The sequence below is a fragment of the Pongo abelii genome, chromosome 2, assembly GCF_028885655.2.
Source record: "Pongo abelii isolate AG06213 chromosome 2, NHGRI_mPonAbe1-v2.0_pri, whole genome shotgun sequence".
Classification (NCBI taxonomy): domain Eukaryota; kingdom Metazoa; phylum Chordata; class Mammalia; order Primates; family Hominidae; genus Pongo; species Pongo abelii.
Window position 1 is genome coordinate 23,082,488 of NC_085928.1, and position 22,154 is coordinate 23,104,641.

At 32.6% G+C, this 22,154-nt stretch overlaps 1 protein-coding gene across 17 annotated transcripts in view; it reads left to right on the top strand.

Annotated features, from left to right (window-relative positions):
• The window catches only part of ZBTB20 (zinc finger and BTB domain containing 20), an 841,831-nt gene that overhangs the window by 103,569 nt on the left and 716,108 nt on the right, over nt 1–22,154 (top strand). For 2 of the 17 annotated variants that reach the window (XM_063721762.1, XM_054551487.2), the window contains one exon: nt 18,251–18,369. The exons of the other annotated variants lie outside the window; for them this stretch is intronic. The gene's annotated coding sequence lies outside the window, so the exon portion shown is untranslated. The remainder of the gene's footprint in view (nt 1–18,250; nt 18,370–22,154) is intronic. 17 annotated transcript variants of the gene reach the window in all.

Sequence of the window (22,154 nt, forward strand, 5' to 3'; positions counted from 1 at the left end):
TATGAGGAGAAAAAAGAAGTAGAGAAAAAGATTAGGATCAGAATCAGAATTTAGGGAAAGAATATGTCAGTAGTATAATGAAAGAAATAATCTATTCTGAAAATATTTTCTTTACTTTTTGAAAGGGAGGGCTAAATAATTTATTTATATTCTGTTTCTCTCTTATTTGATTTTTCCTTTCCTATTATAAAACTCTTCCATGTTAGTGCTGTTTTGAAGAACTTTATAACACCATGAATTTGACTGGATTGATTGCATTTTAGTTGTTTGCCATTTTTTTTTCTTTAAGGAGGCTTAAGGTCAGTGCAGACAATAACAATGCCAGTAAACAAACTTCTAATAAATTAATTGTAGAAAGGTGTAGTTTCTTTGTATTTTTAAATATATATGACTTTTTATTTGTTTAATTAAAATGGAATCAGCTATGTAATCTTACTTATAAAAATGATGTATGCTTATTGTAGGAAATTCGGCCACTACAGGAAAATTATATAGACAAAAAAATTACCTCTGTTTTTTAATGTTTCATATGTATGTAAAAATATGTATTTATGTTTACATGCAGATATAACTAGGAACATTTACTACTTTTTTTAGTTTATTGGCATTAGATATAGAGAAATTGAATAAGAATGTTCAATATGACTAACTTAATGAATGGGATTCACGAGTTATTATAGGAAATTGTATGTTGGGTCCCACAGAGGCTTTTGTGGTCCTGTGTATGGCATGAAGATACTTCATTAAGGTTAACATCTATCACAGGAATGCTAAGTATGATTTGCTGCTGTATTTCCTATGTCTCATGGGTATAGCACATTGCTGGCTGCGATTGATGTTTAAAGAGTGTTCTTCCTTTTCCTTACTCATAGGCATACCATTTCCTTTCTGTAACACCTATAGGTTTTACCAGTGCAGATCAACAGGAGCTCTAATAGCAATACCACCTACAAATGAGTGCATAGTGTGAGCCAGTCATTGTTCCGGATCCTTCTTAAGCATTATTTCATTTAATTCTCACAATATCCACATAGTGTAGTTATTCTGCCCATTTTGGGGATGAGGAAAATGAAGTTCAGATTGAAAGTAGCTTGTGTTCTCGATAACTTTGTTAAACAGTCTTAACAAAATGCTACCTCAGGTATGTTTTAAACTTGGCACTGCCAAATACGATTTAATTGGTGTAAGGCAGGGCTCTGGCATTGGTATGTTTTAAAAGGTTCCCAAGCAATTCTTCTGGTAGCCGCCATTGGAAATCACTGATATAGATAATAACCAATTTCATTTTTTGCAAAATTTTAATAAGTAGTCATTAAAGTTTACAAACCAACATCATCTGGTTTAGCTGTCTTTTATTTCTTCACTGTCATTTATTTTGCCTTTCAAATTAGCCAGGTAATAAGACTGAGCCACATTAGGCTTTGCCTTCTCATTGGAGGTCTGAAGCTTGGAAAAAAGTAAGCCTGATACCTATAAATAAAATGAATGTATCTGTAAATCAAAATCAGCTCTATGGATTTAGTTTTTTTTTTTTTTTTTTTCTCGCTGCAAAATAAAAGAGGGTGAACCTATGCTGGTTGGCTGGCAGTAAGAATACCAACATTTAGTCTTACGTGATTTGAAACTTCTTGGAGAGTGTATTAGGTCATTCTTGTATTGCCATAAAGAAATACCTGAAGCAGGTTAATTTATAAAGAAAAGAGGTTTAATTGGCTCATAGTTCTGCAGGCTGTACAGGAAGCATGGTGCTGGAATCTGCTTGGTTTCTGGGGAGGCCTAAGGAATCTTACAGTAATGGCAGAAGGCAAAGGAGGAGCAGGTACTTCACATGGCAAAAGCAGGAGCAAGGAGGTGAGGAGGTGCCACATGCATTTAAGCAACCAGATCTCATGTGTACTTAGAGTGAGAGCTCACTTATTACCAAGGAGATGGTGCCAAGCCATTCATGAGGTATCTACCCCCATGATCCAAACACCTCCCACTAGGCCCTCCTCCAACACTGGAGACCACATTTCAACATGAGATTTGGAGGGGACACATATTAAAACCATAATAGACAACAAATTCTGAAAATAAGGGCTTATGAATGCAAGGAATAGTGGGGAAATATTAGTGACAAAGAAAAAGTGGAGTAAAACTTTATATCTCAAAATTCTACTCCTATGTGTTAGATGATCTCTTTTTTTCTGGTTTCAACTACTTTTATTTATTTTATTATTTTATTTTATTTCTTTTTGAGAGCAGAGTCTTGTTGAGTGTCGCCTAGGCTGGAGTGTAGTGGTACAATCTCGGCTCAGTGCAACCTCTGCCTCCTCGGTTCAAGCGAGTCTCTTGCCTCAGCCTCCCGAGTAGCTGGGATTACAGGCGGCTACCACCACACCTGGCTAATTTTTTTTTTTTTTTAATTTTTATTAGAGATGGGGTTTCACCATGTTGGCCAGGCTGGTTTCAAACTCCTGACCTCAGGTGATCTGCCCACGTTGGCCTCCCAGAGTGCTGGGATTACAGGTGTGAGCCACCATGCCTGGCCTTCAACTACTTTTTAAACAAATTATTAAAGAAGTTGTAAACTCTTAGAATATATTTTCAGTGTTAAAACATGAAATAGACTCATTAATTCTGATATAGAAATTTTATAATTCAATATTTAAAGCATTATCAACATGACATTTTATGGGTAGAAGCAGTATTTTCAGAGCTAAGGCTAGGAAAAGGACATGCATTTCTAGAAAGATGCAACCGAAAACTGGAAAGGACAGACATTACAGAGATAGAAGTTAATGAAAATTTTTACTAATGACATCTTCAGTTAATTATTTTCTCCCTTTGTATTAATAAGGCCCCAAATCTTAGATTTAATTTAGGATCTCAACACTTAGATGATCAAAGATATTAGTCCCCTTTCTTCTTTGCATACAAAAAATGGGGTATGATCTTAAAGCATGGAAAAGATGTAGCTTATTGGTGAAGATCTCATGGACAATTTTCAAATTTGGAAGAAGTAAGTAAGTTTAGATTTATCTTTCTTGGTTTAATTGTGTCTTACCTAACAAATTAGCTCTCACTGTAAAATAAAATTTTAGTTTTTAATCCAAAAAGGGAAACCTGAAATGCATTTTGTGTGAGTGTGGGTATATATGCTGAATTTGACCAGTTTGTAAATCAGTGAGTGGTAATTCAAGGTCAAACGAAAACTATTCAGTTGGTGAAAAGGGTGGGGTAAGAGAATATTTAATTGTTTTGGAATGTACTCAATAAAAATATTTCTTTTTTTAACTCTAGGAAAATATACTGGATACTTTGTTTCTAAACTCATTGTTGCACAAATAAATAAAGATGTTTTAAAATGAGCTCTATTCTTTTTCAAGACCTAAATGGAAGTTTCCTCTGCGTTTGAGCAGACTTCAGCTACTAATTTGCAGATGAACTGATGTGTTGGAAAGATTTTACGTATGGACCTTAACATGTTTTACCTTTTATAAAAAAGTGAAAATAATGTTTTAAAATTGGCATTTTTCTTCACTGAGGGCATAGAGTATATTGTGATAGGGTTTTAAGTAGTTGGAACACTAAATTGAGCTTTGAAAGAGAATGCTTCTATCAGCTCCTCTTTTTTCAATTCCTCTGTACATCTCAAATTCCTGTATTGCTCTGCTGGTGACTTTTGCTTTCTTTCTTGTTTCATAATGCTAAAATGGCATGGTCTCAGTCTGGTTTAGTTTGTCTTGGTGGAGAGTATCAACAACAACAACAAAAACGATGACAGCTCTTAAGGGATTGGATTCTTAGCTGGGGATGGAGTGGCAAGAGAGGAAGGCAGAAATAAAAGTTACCTCCTATCTGTTAGAATAAACTCTTTAAAAAAGGAAAACCTTATTCTCATAATTCAAGCAGGCTCATTATAGCCTCTTTCCCTCAGGAAATAGACAGAGGGAGACCTTCCACACTACTAAATAAACAATTCTACTGTTGAGTATTCAAACTTTTGCGTCTAATTTTAAAGGCATGATGACATGGGGCAAACAGAGCTGGCTTCTCCATAGGGAATTTATAGTTATTTGGAATCTTTTACATCTTAAGTTACAAACTATTTTTGTGTTTCTTACTAATCATCTTGTTAACATATTATCAACCAAACATTAAAAATATATAGAGCTTCTCCAATGTAAATTCCTTGGTATAACTAAATATTGGTCATAATTTTCTTTGACATGTAAATTCTTCCAAAATAATTGTCAGAAACCATGGGCTTAATGAATATACAATCCAATTTACAATATTTGCTCTCTGTTTATCACAGAATGGCATTAGAATCATTTGGTTCTATCATTTCCTTGTCTTAATCTTGTCCTAGTTCTCAATTGTTTTTCAGTTGTGAAACATGACAAAGTGAACCAAAGACTAGATTTGTAATAAAAAAAACTAGAGTTTTGGTTTTGGTACTATTATTTATTAACTGTACCATATAAACTGGGAAAATAATTTACATGAGCCTCAGTTTTGTTCCTTGTAAAATGTGAATTGTAATGTTTGTCCATATGATAATGGTGGTAATTGAAGAAGAGGAGAGATGGTGAATATAAAATGACTTTATGAATTTTAAGTGTTTTACACATATATGTATTATTATTATTTAAAGACAAATGGAAACTTCTGCAAGAGAAATTTAAGATTCCATTGAACTCAAAGTTGTATTTTTAATTTTATCCAAATATTTTTATAATCCTCAACTTCCTTTTCCATCATGCACCAACATGGGCTTTACCTCTTTTAAAAAATGCATGTTTCCCTTACAGTAGTCTATTACTTCATGCCAATCAGTCTAAATAGTGCATATTCATTTAATGGGATTTTTGAATAAAGGAATTATTTAAGTCAAAAATACAGGCTTGGAAATAGTAACTGATATTATGAAGAATTGGGCACTCTATGCCGCCATCTAGTGCCCATTAATTTACCCTTGCTGGTGCCAGTAACTCGAGGATTCCACTCCCCCTGAAATGTTTCAAGGCAAAAACTAGTATTTATAGAAATGAGTTTCTCACACATGATGCACATATATTGTCTAAAATGCAAATGTGACCATATTACCTTTCTACTTGAAAACATTTCTTTTTGCCCAAGGTTAAACCCAAACACCTTATCATGGCTTATATTGACCCCAAATATTTGGTCATGATCTACTTTGTCAGTCTTATTTTCACTCTTTCCATACTTTATACCTCACATTTCAGCTTTAGTGAATTTCTTGCCTTTTTCACTAACCACACCATGTACTTTCATGCCTCTGAGTACATAATGCTTCTTCTGCCTGAAATATCATTCCATTCCCTTACTATCTAGTTAAATCCTATTAATCTTTTAAAGCCGAGCTCAAATATCACCTCCTCGGTGAAGTCTTCCTTGATTCTTCTGGAAAGGTAAATGCCATTCCAGTGTGCTTCCAGAGCACAGGCTTCTAGAATAAGATCTTAAACTTTGAAAATGATTATTTTTGGGTGTCTACTTACCCTGACATACTATAAGCATAGGCTTTGTCTTATTCTTTCTTTTTGTATGCCACTTTGCAGTCTTTGGCACATACCAGGCTCTGAATAAATGTCTGTTGAATGAATGACAATGATTCAATCAGTCACTGAGTCATTCAGCATTATATAAAGCCATACCACTTGAAATAAAAAAATTTATATATAACTTTATTATTATTTTTAATTGACAAATGAAATTGTATATATTTATGGTGAGCGAAGTGATGTTTTAACATATATACTCTGTGAAATAATAAATCAAGCTACTTAACATATCTATCATCTCACATACTTATCATTTGTGTGTGTGTGTGTATATGTGTGTGTATGGTGATAACATTTAAAATGTATTCTCAGCAATTTTCAGGTGTGTAGTGCATTATTTATTACCAACTATATGTTATCATGCTGTAAAATAGATCGCCATAATTTATATCTCCTGTCTAACCGAAATTTTGTACCCTTTGACCAACATGTCCCCATTCTCCCCACCACCCAAGCCCCAACCTTTGGTTACCACTATTCAAAAAATAACTTTTGAAAAGCAATGTCCAGTGCATAAACTTCTTAAATTGGGAAAATAAACAACTTTTTAATACTTTGCTAATAAAAATCAGACAATTGTAGGTTGATAACTGCAGATTCCAGGCCACACTGGAAAAACATCCACCACTCAGCATTATTAAATATTTTAATTCTGAGCTTTGAGAAGACTAATAGAATAATATTGTAAAACTGCTTTAAACACCTCCAGTCTCTGCTTGAAATATGTTCACTAATATTTCAAGCAACACATCATCTGTGAGCAATTCTGATGTTAAGAGGTTCTTATTTACTTTGAGTTGAAACCTATATCTAGTATTCTCAACCCATCATTTTGTTAATAGTATATCCCTTGGGAACATACAGAGTAATCTCATTTGAACTTTTCAAACATTTGAAACGTTTGCTATCCCGATTGTTTTCCTAATCGCATAGTCAACATGTAATACCCTTGATTCTTTCTACCATTCCAAATATGTTATGATTCTAGTCTTTCACCCTTCCTTTTCCCCCTTCTTAGAATATTATTGTGCTTCTGGGTCATGTATCACAGTATTGATCATGCCATCTGACCATTGCTGATGAGAGTGGGAATGTCATCTCCCTCATTCTAGATACTGTTATTCTGTCAAGTCAGTTTAAGATTTAATTGGATTTTTTCAGTACCCATATCACATGGTTGACTCATATTTGACCTTACTGGAGATGCTATCTCCTCTTATCCAAGGATACAGTAACAGGTCATTGAGATATTATCTAGTTATGATGTCAGAGAAGAAGGCAATAATCTCCGGTAAAGGGAGAGAGTGCAAAAAATAATAATAAAAGGGTAAAAAATTGTATAACTTTGATATAATGCAATGGCTAAAAGGTGAAAATATTATTTTAAAATGTTAAATCTTTAGACATTACCACTTTCATATTGCAGATGTGTAAAGCAAATGATAGTAGTAGAGTTTTTAGAATTAAAATATTAAAATTTTAATAATGTTAACATTTCCTTTGAATATAATGATGTTAATAGTTTACCAACAACAGATTTTTAAAAATTGATGATTTCTATAATGTTGGATGCATTGTTTATATTTAGGGACAAACTTGTTTAGGCAAAATTTAGCTTCGGTTTTATAATAAAAATTCAAGGAAAATTTATTCAGGAAACGTCACTGGGATGAGTTTAGTCTGTTCAACAAGTATTCTATATTATTTTCATTGCTTATTTTTTTGAGTATTTACTGCATAAGAGTATGAAGTATGTTTATCAATGTACTAATTGTATTTACATCTATTTATTGTGATATTTACGCTTTCTAGTTAGATTGTAAAACTGTATGGCCAAGTCAGTTTTCACCTTGTTTTGTATGTGCTTGTATAGAGTTCTATGATGTTATACATACAAAGGGACAAGCTTTGTCATTGAAAATTGTTAATTGGGTTTATGAGTATCTTCAAAATGAAGGGTGTGTAGTACTTGCCTTGTTCCTAACAAATGGATTTTGGATTAACCAGTATGTACTGGTTAACCCACCTTAGAGCTAACGTAGATTTTCCCTGTAGGTCTTTGACCCTGTGACATTTATCATCATGAATAGGCTTGAGATTGGAAGTTTAACCCAGAAAAGCTGTTATTTCTTTAAAAACCTGTGACTATAACTTTGTAATGTGTGACAATGTAGGAGGTGGCATCACCCATGTGAAACTTCATTGTTTGAATAGCTAAGTTTTCTATCGTAAGGATAATGGAGTTAATTATTTAATCATGTTTTAGACTTCATTTGTGGTATTTGGAAATTAAAATATTATTCTATGTACTAAAACCACAAAGAATAAATGTTTTCTAGCATATTTATTTATTTAAAAATAACAAGGCAAGATTTAAAGGAATAGCAACTTACAGGTACAGTTATGTGTTTTCTGATTTTTGTGCTCATCTTCACCTGTCAATTACTGCTTAAACCACATTCCTCCCCCTAGATTAATTCTTCCAATGTATTTATACTTCTCCTTATAGACTACTAACTTGTTTACAGCTCCAGTTGTGCTTTGGAACATTTTAGCTTTAGATATTCTTGCAAGAGGATTTTTATTTTAAATTACCAACTATGTCCCAGTTTTGAAAGTCCAAATTACCTAGTTAAAAATTCTTTACTTGGGGCCCACCATGGTGGCCACGCCTGTAATCCCAGCACTTTGGGAGGTTGAGGCTGGTGGATCATTTGAGGTCAGGAGTTTGAGACCAGCCTGGCCAATGTGTTGAAACCCTGCCTCTATTAAAAATCCAAAAATTCAGCTGGTCATGGTGACACAAGCCTGTAATCCCAGCTGCTCAGGAGGCTGAGGCAGGCGAATCACTTGAACCTGGGAGACGGAGGTTGGAGTGAGCTGAGATTGCACCACTGCACTCCAGCTTGGGTGACTTGAGTGAGACTCTGTTTCCACCTCCTCCCTCCGCCCCCCCAAAAAATTTCTTTACTTTGGATTCAGATAGATGTGGGTTTAACACCTTACTGTGCTTGTTACTTTGGTCAGTTTTCTTAATCTCATGATCTTTGTTTCTGAAATAGGTGGACCTTATCAGATTGTTAAGCAAAATGATTATGATAGTTAATGAAGAATGCTGAAGATTATCCTCACTATTAGTAAAAGCTTAATAAACAGTAGTGATCATAAATATATTATTATTTAATCAGATTTCTCTGTTATCCATTTGAATCAGCAAATCATTCTCCTGAACCTTAAAGACTGTCCTGAATGTAGCTCCAGTTTCATTGTCTCTATGATGAAACTAAATTATATTTTAGAATGCTTTCTGCTAATGCTAGGGGGAATGTTCTTGGTTTACTTTGTGGACATTCATCATAAGTTCTATATGGGTTCCTATGGATATATATATTTTTCAGTCTCAGGGCCAAATTAGAAAAAAGGTTAATGCTATCTCTTCAAGCCCAGTGATTACCATGAAGGGTTCCCTATCTATGTATTTTTTGGGTGAGGCAGGTCACATAAAAAAAAATCACAAAGTGGCCGGGCGCTGTGGTGTACACCTGTAATCCCAGCACTTTGGGAGGCCGAGGCGGGCAGATCACAAGGCCAAGAGATCGAGACCATCCTGGCCAACATGGTGAAACGCCGTCTCTACTAAAAATACCAAAACTAGCTGGGAGTGATGGCACGCGCCTGTAGTCCCAGCTACTCGGGAAGCTGAGGCAGGAGAATCGCTCGAACCTGGGAGGCGGAGGTTGCAGTGAGCCGAGATCGCACCACTGCACTCCAGCGTGGCGACAGAGCAAGACTGTAGTCCCAGCTAGTTGGGAGGCTGAGGCAGGAGAATCACTTGAACCCGGGAAGCGGAGGTCACAGTGAGCCGAGATCGCGACACTACACTTCAGCCTGGCGACAGAGCGAGACTCCGTCTGGGGAAAAAAAAAAAAGAAAGAAAAAAAATCACAAAGCTTTTCTCTCATTTTTTTTTCAACTTTTTTGTTGTAGTAAAATACACATAACATAAAATACACCACCTTATTCAATTTTAACTGTACAGTTTGGTGGCATTAAGTACATTCGTATTATTGTGAACCCATTACCACCAAGTATCTCCAGAATTATTTTCACCTTGCAAACTTAAAGCCTATACACATAAAAGAATAACTCCTCATTTTTCCTCCCCACCAGGAACCTGGCAACCACCGTTGTACTTTCTGTCTCTATGATTTAATTTCCCTAAGTACCTCATATGAATTGGATCATACAGTATTTGTCTTTTTGTGTTTGGCTTTATTTCATTTAGCATAATGTCCTCAAAGTTCACTGATGTTGTAGCATATGTCACAATTTCCTTACTTTTTAAGACTGAATAATATTCCATTGTGTATATATATCACAATTTGTGTATCCATTTATCCATCCAATAGACACTTGAATTGCTTCTATATTTTAGTAATTGTGAATATGGGTGTTGTGAATACGGCTGCTGTGAACATATGAACAAATATCTCTTCAAGACCCTGCTGTCAATTCTTTTGAATATATACCCAGAGGTGGAATTGCTCTGTCATATGGTAGTTCTATTTTTTACTTTTTGAGAAACTGCCATGCTGTTTTTTACATTTCTATCAAAGGTATAAAATGGTTCCAACTTCTCCATATCCTCACTAAAACTTGTTTTGTGTGTGTGTGTGTGTGTGTGTGTGTGTTTGATAGTAGCAATTCTAATTGGTGTGAGATTCCATTTCATTGTAGCTTTGATTTACATTTCCCAAATGATTAGTCATGTTGAACTTTTCATGTGCTTGTTTGCCATCTGTATATCTTTCTTGGAAATGTGTCTATTCAAGTTCTTTGCACAGTTTTGATTCAGATTTTTGTTGTTGTTGTGTTTTTAGGAGTTCTCTGTATATTTTCGATGTTAACCCCTTATCCAATATGAGACTTGCAAATATGTTCCCTCATTCAGTGGTTTGGCTTTTTACTCTGTTGATGGTGACTTTTGATGTGCATTTAATTTTTAATTTTTATGAAGCTCAATTTGTCTTTTTTGTTGTCATTGCCTATGACCTGTTGTCATACTCAAATAATTGCCAAATCCAGTATCATGAAGCTTTTGCCTCATGTTTTCTTCCAAGAGTTTTATAGTTTTAGATCTTATATTTAAAGCTTATATTTAGAATCTATTTTGAATTAATTTTATATATGGTGTTAGGTAAGGATTGAAGTTTATTCTTTTGCATGTGGATACCCACTTTTCCCAATCACTATGTATTGAAAAGACTGTCTATTCCCCATTGAATAATTTTAGCACCCTTTTCAAGGATCATTTAACCACACTGGTGAGGGTTTATTTCTGGACTCTATTTTATTTCTTAGTTTGTCTTTACTCCAGTACCATGCTGTTTTGATTACTGTAGCTTTGTAGTACGTTTTGAAACCAGGAAGTTTGAGTGCTTTGGCTTTGTTCTTCATTTTTAGTTTTGTTTTGGCTGTTTGGGGGTCCTCGGATATTTTGTGTGAATTTTGGGATGAGTTTTTCTATTTCTGCAAAAACATAATTTGGATTTTTATAGGGAATACATTATATCTTACTTTGGGCAGAACTGATATCTTGACAATGTTAAGCCTTCCAATTCGTGAACACAATTCTTTTCATTTATGTCTTCTTTAATTTCTTTCAGAAATGTTTTATAGATTTTATTGGTAAAAATTTTGTTTCTTTGGTTAATTTCTAAATAGTATTATTCTTCATGATACTACTGTATATGGAATTGTTTTCTTAGTTTTCTTTTTAGATTGTTCAGTGTTAGTGTAGCAATATGACTGATTTTTGCATGATGATTTTTTTATCCTGCTGCTTTGTTGGATTTATTTATTCTAACAGGGTTTTTTTTGGTGGAAATTGTGGAATATGTTTTTTACATATGAGATCATATGATATGTGAACAGAGATAATTTTACTTATTTCTTTCTGATTTGGGTGCCTTTCATTTCTTTTTTTCCTAATTAACTGCTCTGACTAGGACTTTCAGTATTATGTGGAATAGTACTTGCCTTGTTGCTGATCTCAGAGGAAGAGCTTTCAGTATTTTACCCTTGAGTGTTATTTTAGCTGTGAGTTTTTAATACATGGATTTTATCATGTTGAGGTTTTTTACTTTTATTCTTAGTTTTTGAGGATTTTTATTATAAAAGGATGTCAGATTTTGTCAAGTAGTTTTTCTGCATTAATCAAGATTATTGTTTTTTCCCTTTATTTTGTTAATGTGGTGTATTATGTTGATGGGTTTACATCTGTTAAAAATCGTTGCATTTCAACAACAAATCCTGCTTGGTCATAGGGTAAAATCCTTTTAATATGCTACTGAATTTGGTTTGCTATAATTTGTTAAGGATTTTCAATCCTTGTCAATGCTCATAAGAGTTATTGGTCTGTTGTTTTTATTTATTGTGTTTTTGTCTGGTTTTGGCATCAGGGTAATACAGGCCTCATAGAATCAATCAGGGAGTGTTTCCTTCTCTGATTTTTTTGGAAAAGTTTGAGAGAGATTCTTTTTTATTGCTGAATCGTACTTCATTATGTATATATGCCACATCTTCTTTATCTATTCATCTGTTGATGGACACTTCCAAATCTTAGCTATTGTAAACAGTGCTGCAACAAATATAAGAGTGCAGATATCTCTTTGATATACTGATTTCCTTTCTTTTGGGTATATACATACCCAGCAGTGGGATTGCTGGATCATGTAGTAGCTCAATTTTTTGTTTTTTGAGGAAACTCTAGTTGATATTATTCCTTTTAAAAATAATTGGTAGAACTCACCAGTGAAGTCATCAGGTCCAGGACTTTTCTTTACTGGGAGATTTTTGAATATTGATTCAATCTCCTTACAAGTTATAGGTCTATTCAGATTTTCTATTTCTTTGTGGTTCAGTTATGGTAGGTTTTGTTTTTCTATGAATTTCTACATTTCAACTAGGTTATCCAATTTGTTGGCCTAGCAATTGCTCATCGTACTCTTTTATAATCATTTTTATTTCTGTAGAATAGTAGTAGTGTTTCCTCTCTCACTTCTGATTTTTGTAATTTGAGTCTTCTCTTTTTTTCTTAGTATATATATCCAAAGGTTTGTCAATCTTATTAATATTTTTGAAGAACCAACTTTTGGTTTTATTGGTTTTATCTTATTTTTCTATTCTGTATTTTCCATCTGCTCTAATATGTATTTCTTTCCTTCTGCTAGCTGTGGGTTTAGTTTTTTTTTGTTTTTTGTTTTTTTTTTAGTTCCTTAGGTTGTAAAGTTAGGTTCTGATTTCAGGTCTTTTTTGTTGTTTAATGTAAGCATTTATAATTATAAACTTTCCCCTTAGCACTTCTTTTGCTGTGTTTCTTAAGTTTTGATATGGGATAATACTTTTTCATTCATCTCTAGGTGTTTTCTAATTTCTCTTGTGATTTCTTTTTTGATCCTTTGTTTAAGAGTATGTTGCCTAACTTTTCATTTTGTTACTGATTTCTAACTTTATCCCTTTGTGGTCAGAAAGGATACTTTGTATGATATTTGTCTATTTAAATTTATGGGAACTTAATTTGTGGCCTAATATGTGGTCTGTCCTGGACACTGGTAATTGCCTTATGTACACTTGAGAAGATTGCGTATTCTGTTGTTGTTGGGTGGAGTGTTCCCAGTATGTCTGTTTTATTGTTATTGTTTCTTGTATTACTAAGTAACAAATGAGTTTTACAATTTTCTGTACCTCGCAAACCCCCATTTCTGTTCCCAGAAAATATCTATAATATTTTATTCAATTTGTTCTTGTAGTGACTGTGTAATGTAACTTTTCCTGTCTCTTCTCCTTCCTGGTGTCTCCTGCAGCCACACACTTCTCTTTCCTCATTACTCAGGTTTAAAAACATAGGTTTCTTAAAAGATCAATAAAGTGGTTACTTCATTATATATAATCATATCACTCCCTAACACAATATAATTTATTGTGTGCTTACTGTCAAAGCCATTTTATAGAGAAAGCTCAATCTGGACCATATTACGTAAAATATGTGCTGTTATGTTGCCTTTCATTTCATGCCAAAAATTCTAGAAAAAAATATATTTTTAAAGGATTAGGACCACCAGATAAATCTAAGAAGTCATGGTTCTTACCACTGGCTAATTTAGCTCATTTAAACAATTTGAATTTTCCCACTTCCCTTGAAAGCCCAAAGGAAGACAGTTTTGTCATGATAGGATGACACTAACTTATCTTTTGATGAGGGTATTAAGAGCAAGCAGTCTGATGTACTCAGGGTTGAATAGCATGCCCCAATTTTTGTTGACTAGTGACCTCTAAAACTTATTACATTTGAGCCCACTTAATATCAAGTCACCTAATGGAAGCACATTTTTTTTCCACCAAATCATTTTGTACTAATTCAGTACAATTTTACCCATTTAATATCAATTGACACTAAACGATTTCCTGTGCAATGTCAATTGAAAATCACTGATTTCCTTCTAATACAGCACTTAGTGTCAATTTCTGTGTGTAGCAAAAGCATTTTTTCAATTAACTACACCATATAATTTTTTGTTTTTAGTTGTTTGCATGGACTGTCTGATAATAGTTTTATGAAACAAAGACATAAGAAGGAGAAAAAGATGACTTTCCTTTTTGGCATTAAATAATTTAAATCTCATGATTTTATTTTCAGTCTATAGGAGGTCAAATAGCTCCTTGGAAAACTTTGAATTATATCAAGCAATGTGGTGGTAAATTGCCATTAGCAGTAAATAGAATTCTGTATTTTGGCACGTTGCATATACTAAGCTATATATAGAAAATGTTTTGACTAATAAAAAACATCATAAGTTCCTCCTCTCATGATTTAGTTCAAGAAGATGTACTGTTGAATAATGATTAATGAAAATTATTCTTTCCTTTGTTAGAGGGATGAGCTCACTTAAATATCCTTATGCACTCTTACTAGAAAAGTGGTTTAACATTACCTCCACTAATTCATGAAAACTGGGAAAGCTGTGTGGACTAGCACAGCTAGGAGCAGCACAGCCGAAGCTGTTATTTTGATTAGATAATATCAGGTTTACTCAGCAAACACAAATATTTTCTTAATAATCTATACATCTCTTCATCATTCTGGATGATGATGGGTAATGAGGAAATTGGAGTAGATCCTGATTTTCTTAGAAAATTATGAAGGGATGTATGTAAATAAAAACAGAAAATTACTTAAAGCTGTATAGAAAATTTGTGCATATTGAATTTTTATTAAAGTACTAGGGTACTTAGCCAAACACTTTGTAGGATATCTGCCTAGATAAGGGCATGACCTCCTCACATAACAGATCAACATCTAATGAGAGAAGACTCATAAATGAGAAATCATTTAAAAACAATAAACTTTAAGTGATAAATTGTGGGACACGGTTTGTATATGGTACATATGTTTAGATTTTTAGGAATATCAATATATACCTAGAATACTCTAGTGTGACTCATTGAGCTGTACCCTGAAGGGAGCTTCTGGTTTAACGTGGAAATGAGGACAGAATGATCTCTCATTACGTTATATCTTTTTTTTCTTTCAGACTTCTTATACAGTTTGATGCCTCTTGTGTTGTTTGTCTCCCTATTGACGTTAGCTTCATTTTGGAATAATCTTAATTAGAAGATATTTTAGCAATAATTCAAACCAATATTTTCGAATGTGTACTAATTGACAGATATAATACTAGAAAATGAGCATGCAGAAAGAGGTAAAATATTACCCTTTCTCTTGAGGAACTTTAATCATAGGGGTGGAGTAATACATGTAAACAGATAATATTAAATAGCATTAATTTGATGGTGTGCAACAATGTACTATGGGCAAACAAAGGAAGGGCACATATTCCAGCCTGATAATTCAAAGAAGACTTCTTGTTGTCTAAAGGGATGTCGGAAATGATCCTTGAAAGATGAATAGGAGATGTATAGACAGGGAAGGAAGGAGGATCTCTTCAGTCAAAGGGGACTATATGTATAAAAGCATGGAAATTATAAACATGGTATATGTGGGAAGCCATTATACCCAAATGTAAGTGTATTTTACAAAGTTCCTATGATAATGTATGTACTGTTTTATAACAATTTCTCCGTTTAACACTATATGCTAGTTGTTTTTCTCAGGTCCTTAATTATTTTTCATAGGACATTATTTTCAGCTGCTATATGATACTCTGTCATATGTTGCAAATAGTTTTTTCTAAATTTATTGTTTGCCTTTTAGTTTTGTTTGTTTTTGCTGTACAGACCTTTCATTTTTATGTGTTCCAATATTCTATTTTAAAAACCATATTACATTTTTTATGGCTTCTGCCTTTGCTTTTATGCTTAGGAAGACCTTCTCCAACCCAAGATAAGATTAAAAATTCTTCTATATTTGCTTCTAGTTCTTTTATGGTTTTATTGTTTACATATAACTCTTCAAACCATCTGGAATTTTATTTTTGATATACAGTGTGAGATAGGCTCTAAATTTACTCTGTTCTAAATATTTAACCAGTTGTCTCAGCACCATCAATTGAAAAAAATCTATGTTTTTCCCACTGATTTAAAATGCATTATTTATCATATGCTAAATACTTAATTTGCAAATAGGCTTGTTTCTTGCCTTTCTGTTTGATTTCCAGCCTATTTTTTCTCTTAAGTTCTATCAGTTTCTATATGGTTTACTAGAACTATGCTATTTATTGTGGCTTTTACAATACAGTTTAAACCTGCTAATGAAAGTTTCTTTTTAGTATTTTTCATTTTAAAAGGTTAGTGGCTATTCTTAACCAATTTTTTATAAGAGATTTAGAATTATTTAATCAAGGCCTCTCTACCACTGCCCCCCCCCTTCAATTTTATTGGACTTCTGAGAGTGGTTGCATTAAATTTATGAACTGTTTTAGGGAGAATTGACATAGAGGTTTCTCATCTGGAAGATGTCTTAATTTATTCAAAATTTTTTAACATTACTTAGAAAAACATTTTTTCCATATAAGTCTGACATTTTTCTTGTAGTGTTAGTTTCTATGTAGTTTTTATTTTTTATCATTGGTAATAAGAGATTGTTCTTTCCTTTGCATTTTTAAATGGCTGTTTTTGGTGTGTGTGTGTGTGTGTGTGTGTATAGTAAACAAGCAGCTTACTGATTTATAAGTTCTAATTATTTCTTAATTTTTTTATTCTACTCCTTTCTCATATTTATAGTTCATGTTAGGTGGTATTGCTGGAGCTTCCAAATTATAATAATAAGTGCTAGCAAGAGTTTGTTTTTCTCTTGGCTTCACTGGGAATACCACTAATGTCTTCACCGTTAGTTAGGTGTAGTGTCAAACATTTTATAGGTAGATATTCTTCATTATATTAAAGAGTTTCATCATAGTTTATTAAGAGTTTTAAAATTAAGAATTGTGGTTGATTTTTATTACATGCATTTTCAGCACTATCAAAATTATTGTTTTTTAAATCATACTTATATTTATTATATAAATTTATCATGTGATATATTAGTAGATATTCTAATGGAAAACTATTTCAACTTTCTTGGTCATCACAAATTATTTTTAATATATTGTTATATTTAACTTGCTGAGAAGTTTTGTATCCTTATAAGCAAAATTATCTATATTAATACTAATAGGAATACAATGTGAGCCATATATGCAATTTAAAATTTTCTTGTGACTACATTTTTGAAAAGTAAAAAGAAACAGATGAAATTAATTTTAATAATGTATTTTATTTAAAATGATATAGCCAAGATATTACCATTTTAATATATAATATGAAAATGTTAGGTATTTTAGAGTTTTTTATAGTAAGTTCTATAAATCTGATGCTTTAGACTTGCATCCAATCCTAATTCAATGGAGTCAAATAACAGTGCTCAGTAGCCTCCTTTGCTGTACTGTGAAGTCACATTTTTAGGCTTTTGCTAGCTTCAGAAAATGAATTTGGAAATATTTTGTTTTTGTTACTATGTTATGGGTTTATTTTGATCCTTGAAAACTTAATGAAATTCAATTTTCTAATTAAAACTGGAGTTTAAGGAGATATTGGTCAAATGATATGACATTTCAATTAGGTGGAATAAGTTTAAGAGATCTATTGTACAACATGATGACTATAGTTAATAATACATGTATTCTTGAAAAATAATGAATGGATGTTTACTCAGAAATAACTATGTGAGGTAATACATGTGTTAATTAGCTAAATTTAATTGTTCTACAAGGTATATATGCTTAAAAACATCATGTTATACATGGAAAATACATAGAATTTTATCTATCAATTTTTGAAAAAGGAAATTAAATAGAATTTGCTCTTGAACCACCTGTTTCTGAAACCTTTCTTAATTAATTTTTAAATTTATTGGCCTGTTAAAATTTTCCATTTATAGAGTCAATTTTGAAAATATATATCTTCTTAGAAGGTTATGTCCTGAGATTTTCAATTTTATTAGTATATATCTGTAACAGTATTTTGACATATTTTAATGCTTTCTGAATATTTGTAGTACATTTCTTATTCTTTATTTTGTGTATTTATGCATTGTCTTCCATATGACTTGATTAACAAAATTGGGTAATTATTTACAGAATATTTTGTGAAGTAAGAATACTTTACTTTTATTAATGCAGAATCCAAAGGACTGCATGACACACCATAGGATATAGTCAAGAAGCCTTTGGACATGGGAGTTTCAAGCTCAAAGGAGAATTCATACCTGAAGAGAAATTTGGAAGCCATCAATACATTGGTAGTTGATAAGCTCATGAAAAGAGATTGCCAAAGGAAAATGTGTTGAATAGGAAGAGACAGAATATCCATCAGAGTGCCTGATTCAGTAGCATTGATTTCTTTTCTCTACTTGCCTTGTCAATAACACAATATTTTTAGTATAAATTTAAATGGACAAATTTCCCTTAATGAAAGAACAAAGACTTTAAGCTTGTGTCAGAAAGATAAAAGCTATTCACATTGTTTATTTTACTTTAGTCAATAATTTCCAATCTTGGAGATTATTTTGTAGAAATATTCAGAGATGTATGCAAAGATTTATCTGCAAGCATGTTTATCAGAACCATTTATAGTAGCAAAAATTTTTGACAATACCTAAATGTCTAAATGTAGGAATGAATAAATGAATTATATTTCATTCTTACTATAGGATATTATGCAGTCATTAAAATACTATTTTAACACTTTTTTTAGAAAAGGTAATGCTATATAAAATTTAATATTAAGCAAAAATACTGAGATTCAAAACTTCTGATGACAAGTTTATTGTATATAACTATATTACACCTGGGAAGAAATGCCTGTGGTTGACAACAGGTGATTTTTTTTATATTGTTACTGTTGCTTTTTATTCTATTTTCCTCCCGCAATGTTTTTCATATAAAATTACTTTGAATTGTTTTTTGTTTATTTAATCAATATACACAGGTGATGAAAGGAGGGAGAATTGTTGGTAAAAAGAGGCACAGAGTCAAGGTAATGTTAGAATACAAATGATTTACATGTTTTGAAAAATAAAGAGCCAGCAGAGAAGACATTGAAGTCAAGGAGAGAAAAATAATTGTATAGAAAAGTCCCAGAGACTTCAAGGATTACAAAACTTAGTACTTAGGTAAAGGGGTTGGTCTCAAGCAGAAGGCTAATGATAGTGGGTTGGTAGATACGTAAGTGAAGCTATGACATGCTTTGAGTCCATCTGATTGTCACAATAACTCTGTAATGTAGGTCTTACTGTTTTACAGACCAATAAATTGAGTTTTAAAGATGTTAGGTGAAGAACAATTAAATTCTAGAAAACTTTGTTGAGATGGGGTCCAGCATTTGTACAGTTGAAGCAAATAAGGTATTTATATGTTGTAGATGAAATGATTTCAAACTGCCAGGAGTAATTTGGAACAGATTGTCAGTAAGCGCAGTACAGTGAACATGCATGAATTTGCAGAAAGTAGATGAGGGGAAATTGCCAGAAATAATCCTAGTCAAAATGGACCTTACCTAACTTACTTCAGTTTTCTCTATTTCTTGTTTTGACCCCCAAATTGAACATTGGTTATTTATAAGCCTGTAAAAATACTCATTTCTGGGTCTTCAGTGTCTCTCATTAAATGTTTTTAGATATGTAGACATATACCTGACTTCACATTTGCATCAGTGTGTTTTTCTATTAATCCAATCTTTAATCCATCCAATCAGCCAGCTAAATTATGCTAAGGCAGTTACTTTGTGTTAGGCATTATTTTAGTACTATATTTTAGTATATTTAGTATTTTTTAATGTTTTATATATTTAGTATTTTAGTATATTTTATATATTTCTCTTGTATTTAGAAATATAAGAGAAATCCTTTATTTATGCAGACTGCTTAATTGTGATATTGTAGCAACTAAAATTTCATGTAGTAGGAAAATTGAGAAATATTTATGCAAATGATTCACATGTGTATTAAGCCTGGAAGCAAGAAAGTGGAGTTTATTCTTATTTAAACCCTTCATTTTACAGGGGAGGAATCCCAGGTCCACAGATATTAATTTTTTTCCTAAAGACATTATATTAAATAAGGCTTTCCTCAATTTGTATAATTTTTATTTTGTGATCCCATGAATCATTTTTTCTTGATATATGTAAATATTTATTATATTTTATTACTTTTATTGTGGGAATCATACTTTTCCAACTAGAAAACCATTCCTTGCTATTTCATGTGTCTGAAGTGAATCTTCATAATAATATCAAATAATATACCTAAAGGAATATAAATCATTCTATTATAAAAACACATGCATGTGTATGTTCATTGCAGCACTATTCACAATAGCAAAGACATGGATTCAACCTAAATGCCCATCAATGACAGACTGGTTAAAGAAAATGTAGTACATATACACCATGGAATACTATGCAGCCATAAAAAGAATGCGATCGTGTTCTTCTCAGGGACATGGATGGATAGGGCTGTAAGCCGTTATCCTTAGCAAACTAACAAAGGAACAGAAAACCAAATACCATATGTTCTCACTTATAAGTGGGAGCTAAATGATGAGAACACATGGACACATGGAGGGGAACAACACACACTGGGGCACATCAGAGGATGGAAGGTGGGAGGAGGGAGAGGATCAGGAAAAATAACTAATGGATACTTGGCTTAATACCTGGTTGATGAAATAATCTGTACAACAGACCCCCATGACACAAATGTACCTATGTAACAAACATGTACTTGTACCCCGGAACTTAAAATAAAAGTTAAAGAATAAGGCAAATTTTATAATTTTAAATCGATATATAATTTCTATTTTAGTAACAGTAGTTACTAGCAGTAACTACTACTACTAACAATAATTAAATTCAATGGTATTTTCTTAGTGAATATGTAGCTGCTATGTTGTTTAAATAGTAATAGTGTTAGGGCATCTAAAAGGAAGTTTTATGTGGTACAGTCAACTCCTGTCTGTTGTGATTGATGTGTATGAGGAAAGTCTTACTTTTCTAATGGCCTACTGTACAGTTCTTGAAATTCCCATCACTAGCAACCAGTTCTTTTCAAATGGAGTGACTTGTTAAAATGCAAGAGGGATGTGAGGTATATGCTTTACTCTTTTAATATCCAGTGTGAGTTAATTTGTGAGATTGTTTTCCCAAAGCACCTATCCAAAAGGGGTGCCTTAAGGGAAAATGGGATTCAATAACAGGTAAGTTTTAATGAGGAGGATAAAAAGGTAGGTTGCAAGTATGGGGAAAATCCAAGGAATAAAGTAGAGGTCTCTGAGTGCCAGATGTATAATGAGGATAGTAGCCTGTTCTTCGTCCCATTATGGGCCTTATCAATTTATATTGCAGTTATGTTTATCCCTCTCCACCTAGGTTGTAAGCTCTTCCATGTCAAAGAAGGCCTAATTCATCTATCAATAGCACTTACCATACTTCCTGGAAAATAGTTAGGATTCAGTAAATATTTATTGGATAAATAAAGGAAAAACTTGAATCTAGGAGTTCAAGGTTATTACAAGGAAGAAAAAGGGTGGGTCTAAAGAAAACAGTCAGTCCTATTTTTGGCCTTGACCAACTTTGCTTTCAGTCTTGCAAGAAGAGGTAAGCTACAAAAACTTTCCGTATGCTATACATTAGACCATGTAGTATAGTTATGAAATGAGATATAGATATCAAATATAAATGATCAGTCTCCAAAATTATACAGTAAAATACATTTAACTTTGAAGTACTAGTCATTTAATACTTGACTCAAAAAGAGATAAAGAGATATAAGTTGGAATAATTAAAATCTTAAATGAACTTTTGTGATTCAACTAGTTATGCTTGGAAGTACTGGTTAATAATATTCTGATTGTAAAGAACATTTTCTTTATTTTAGCATCATTTTTTCCTCTGAGTACACCAGTAGTGTAGTGTAAGAATCAAAAAGGAGAGAAAGAAAAGGGAAAAAAGTAGGGGAGGAGAATATAAAATTTGGACAGATTACAAGGAATTAAGTGAAAGGAAGGAAAAATTTGAAAAAGGAAAGAA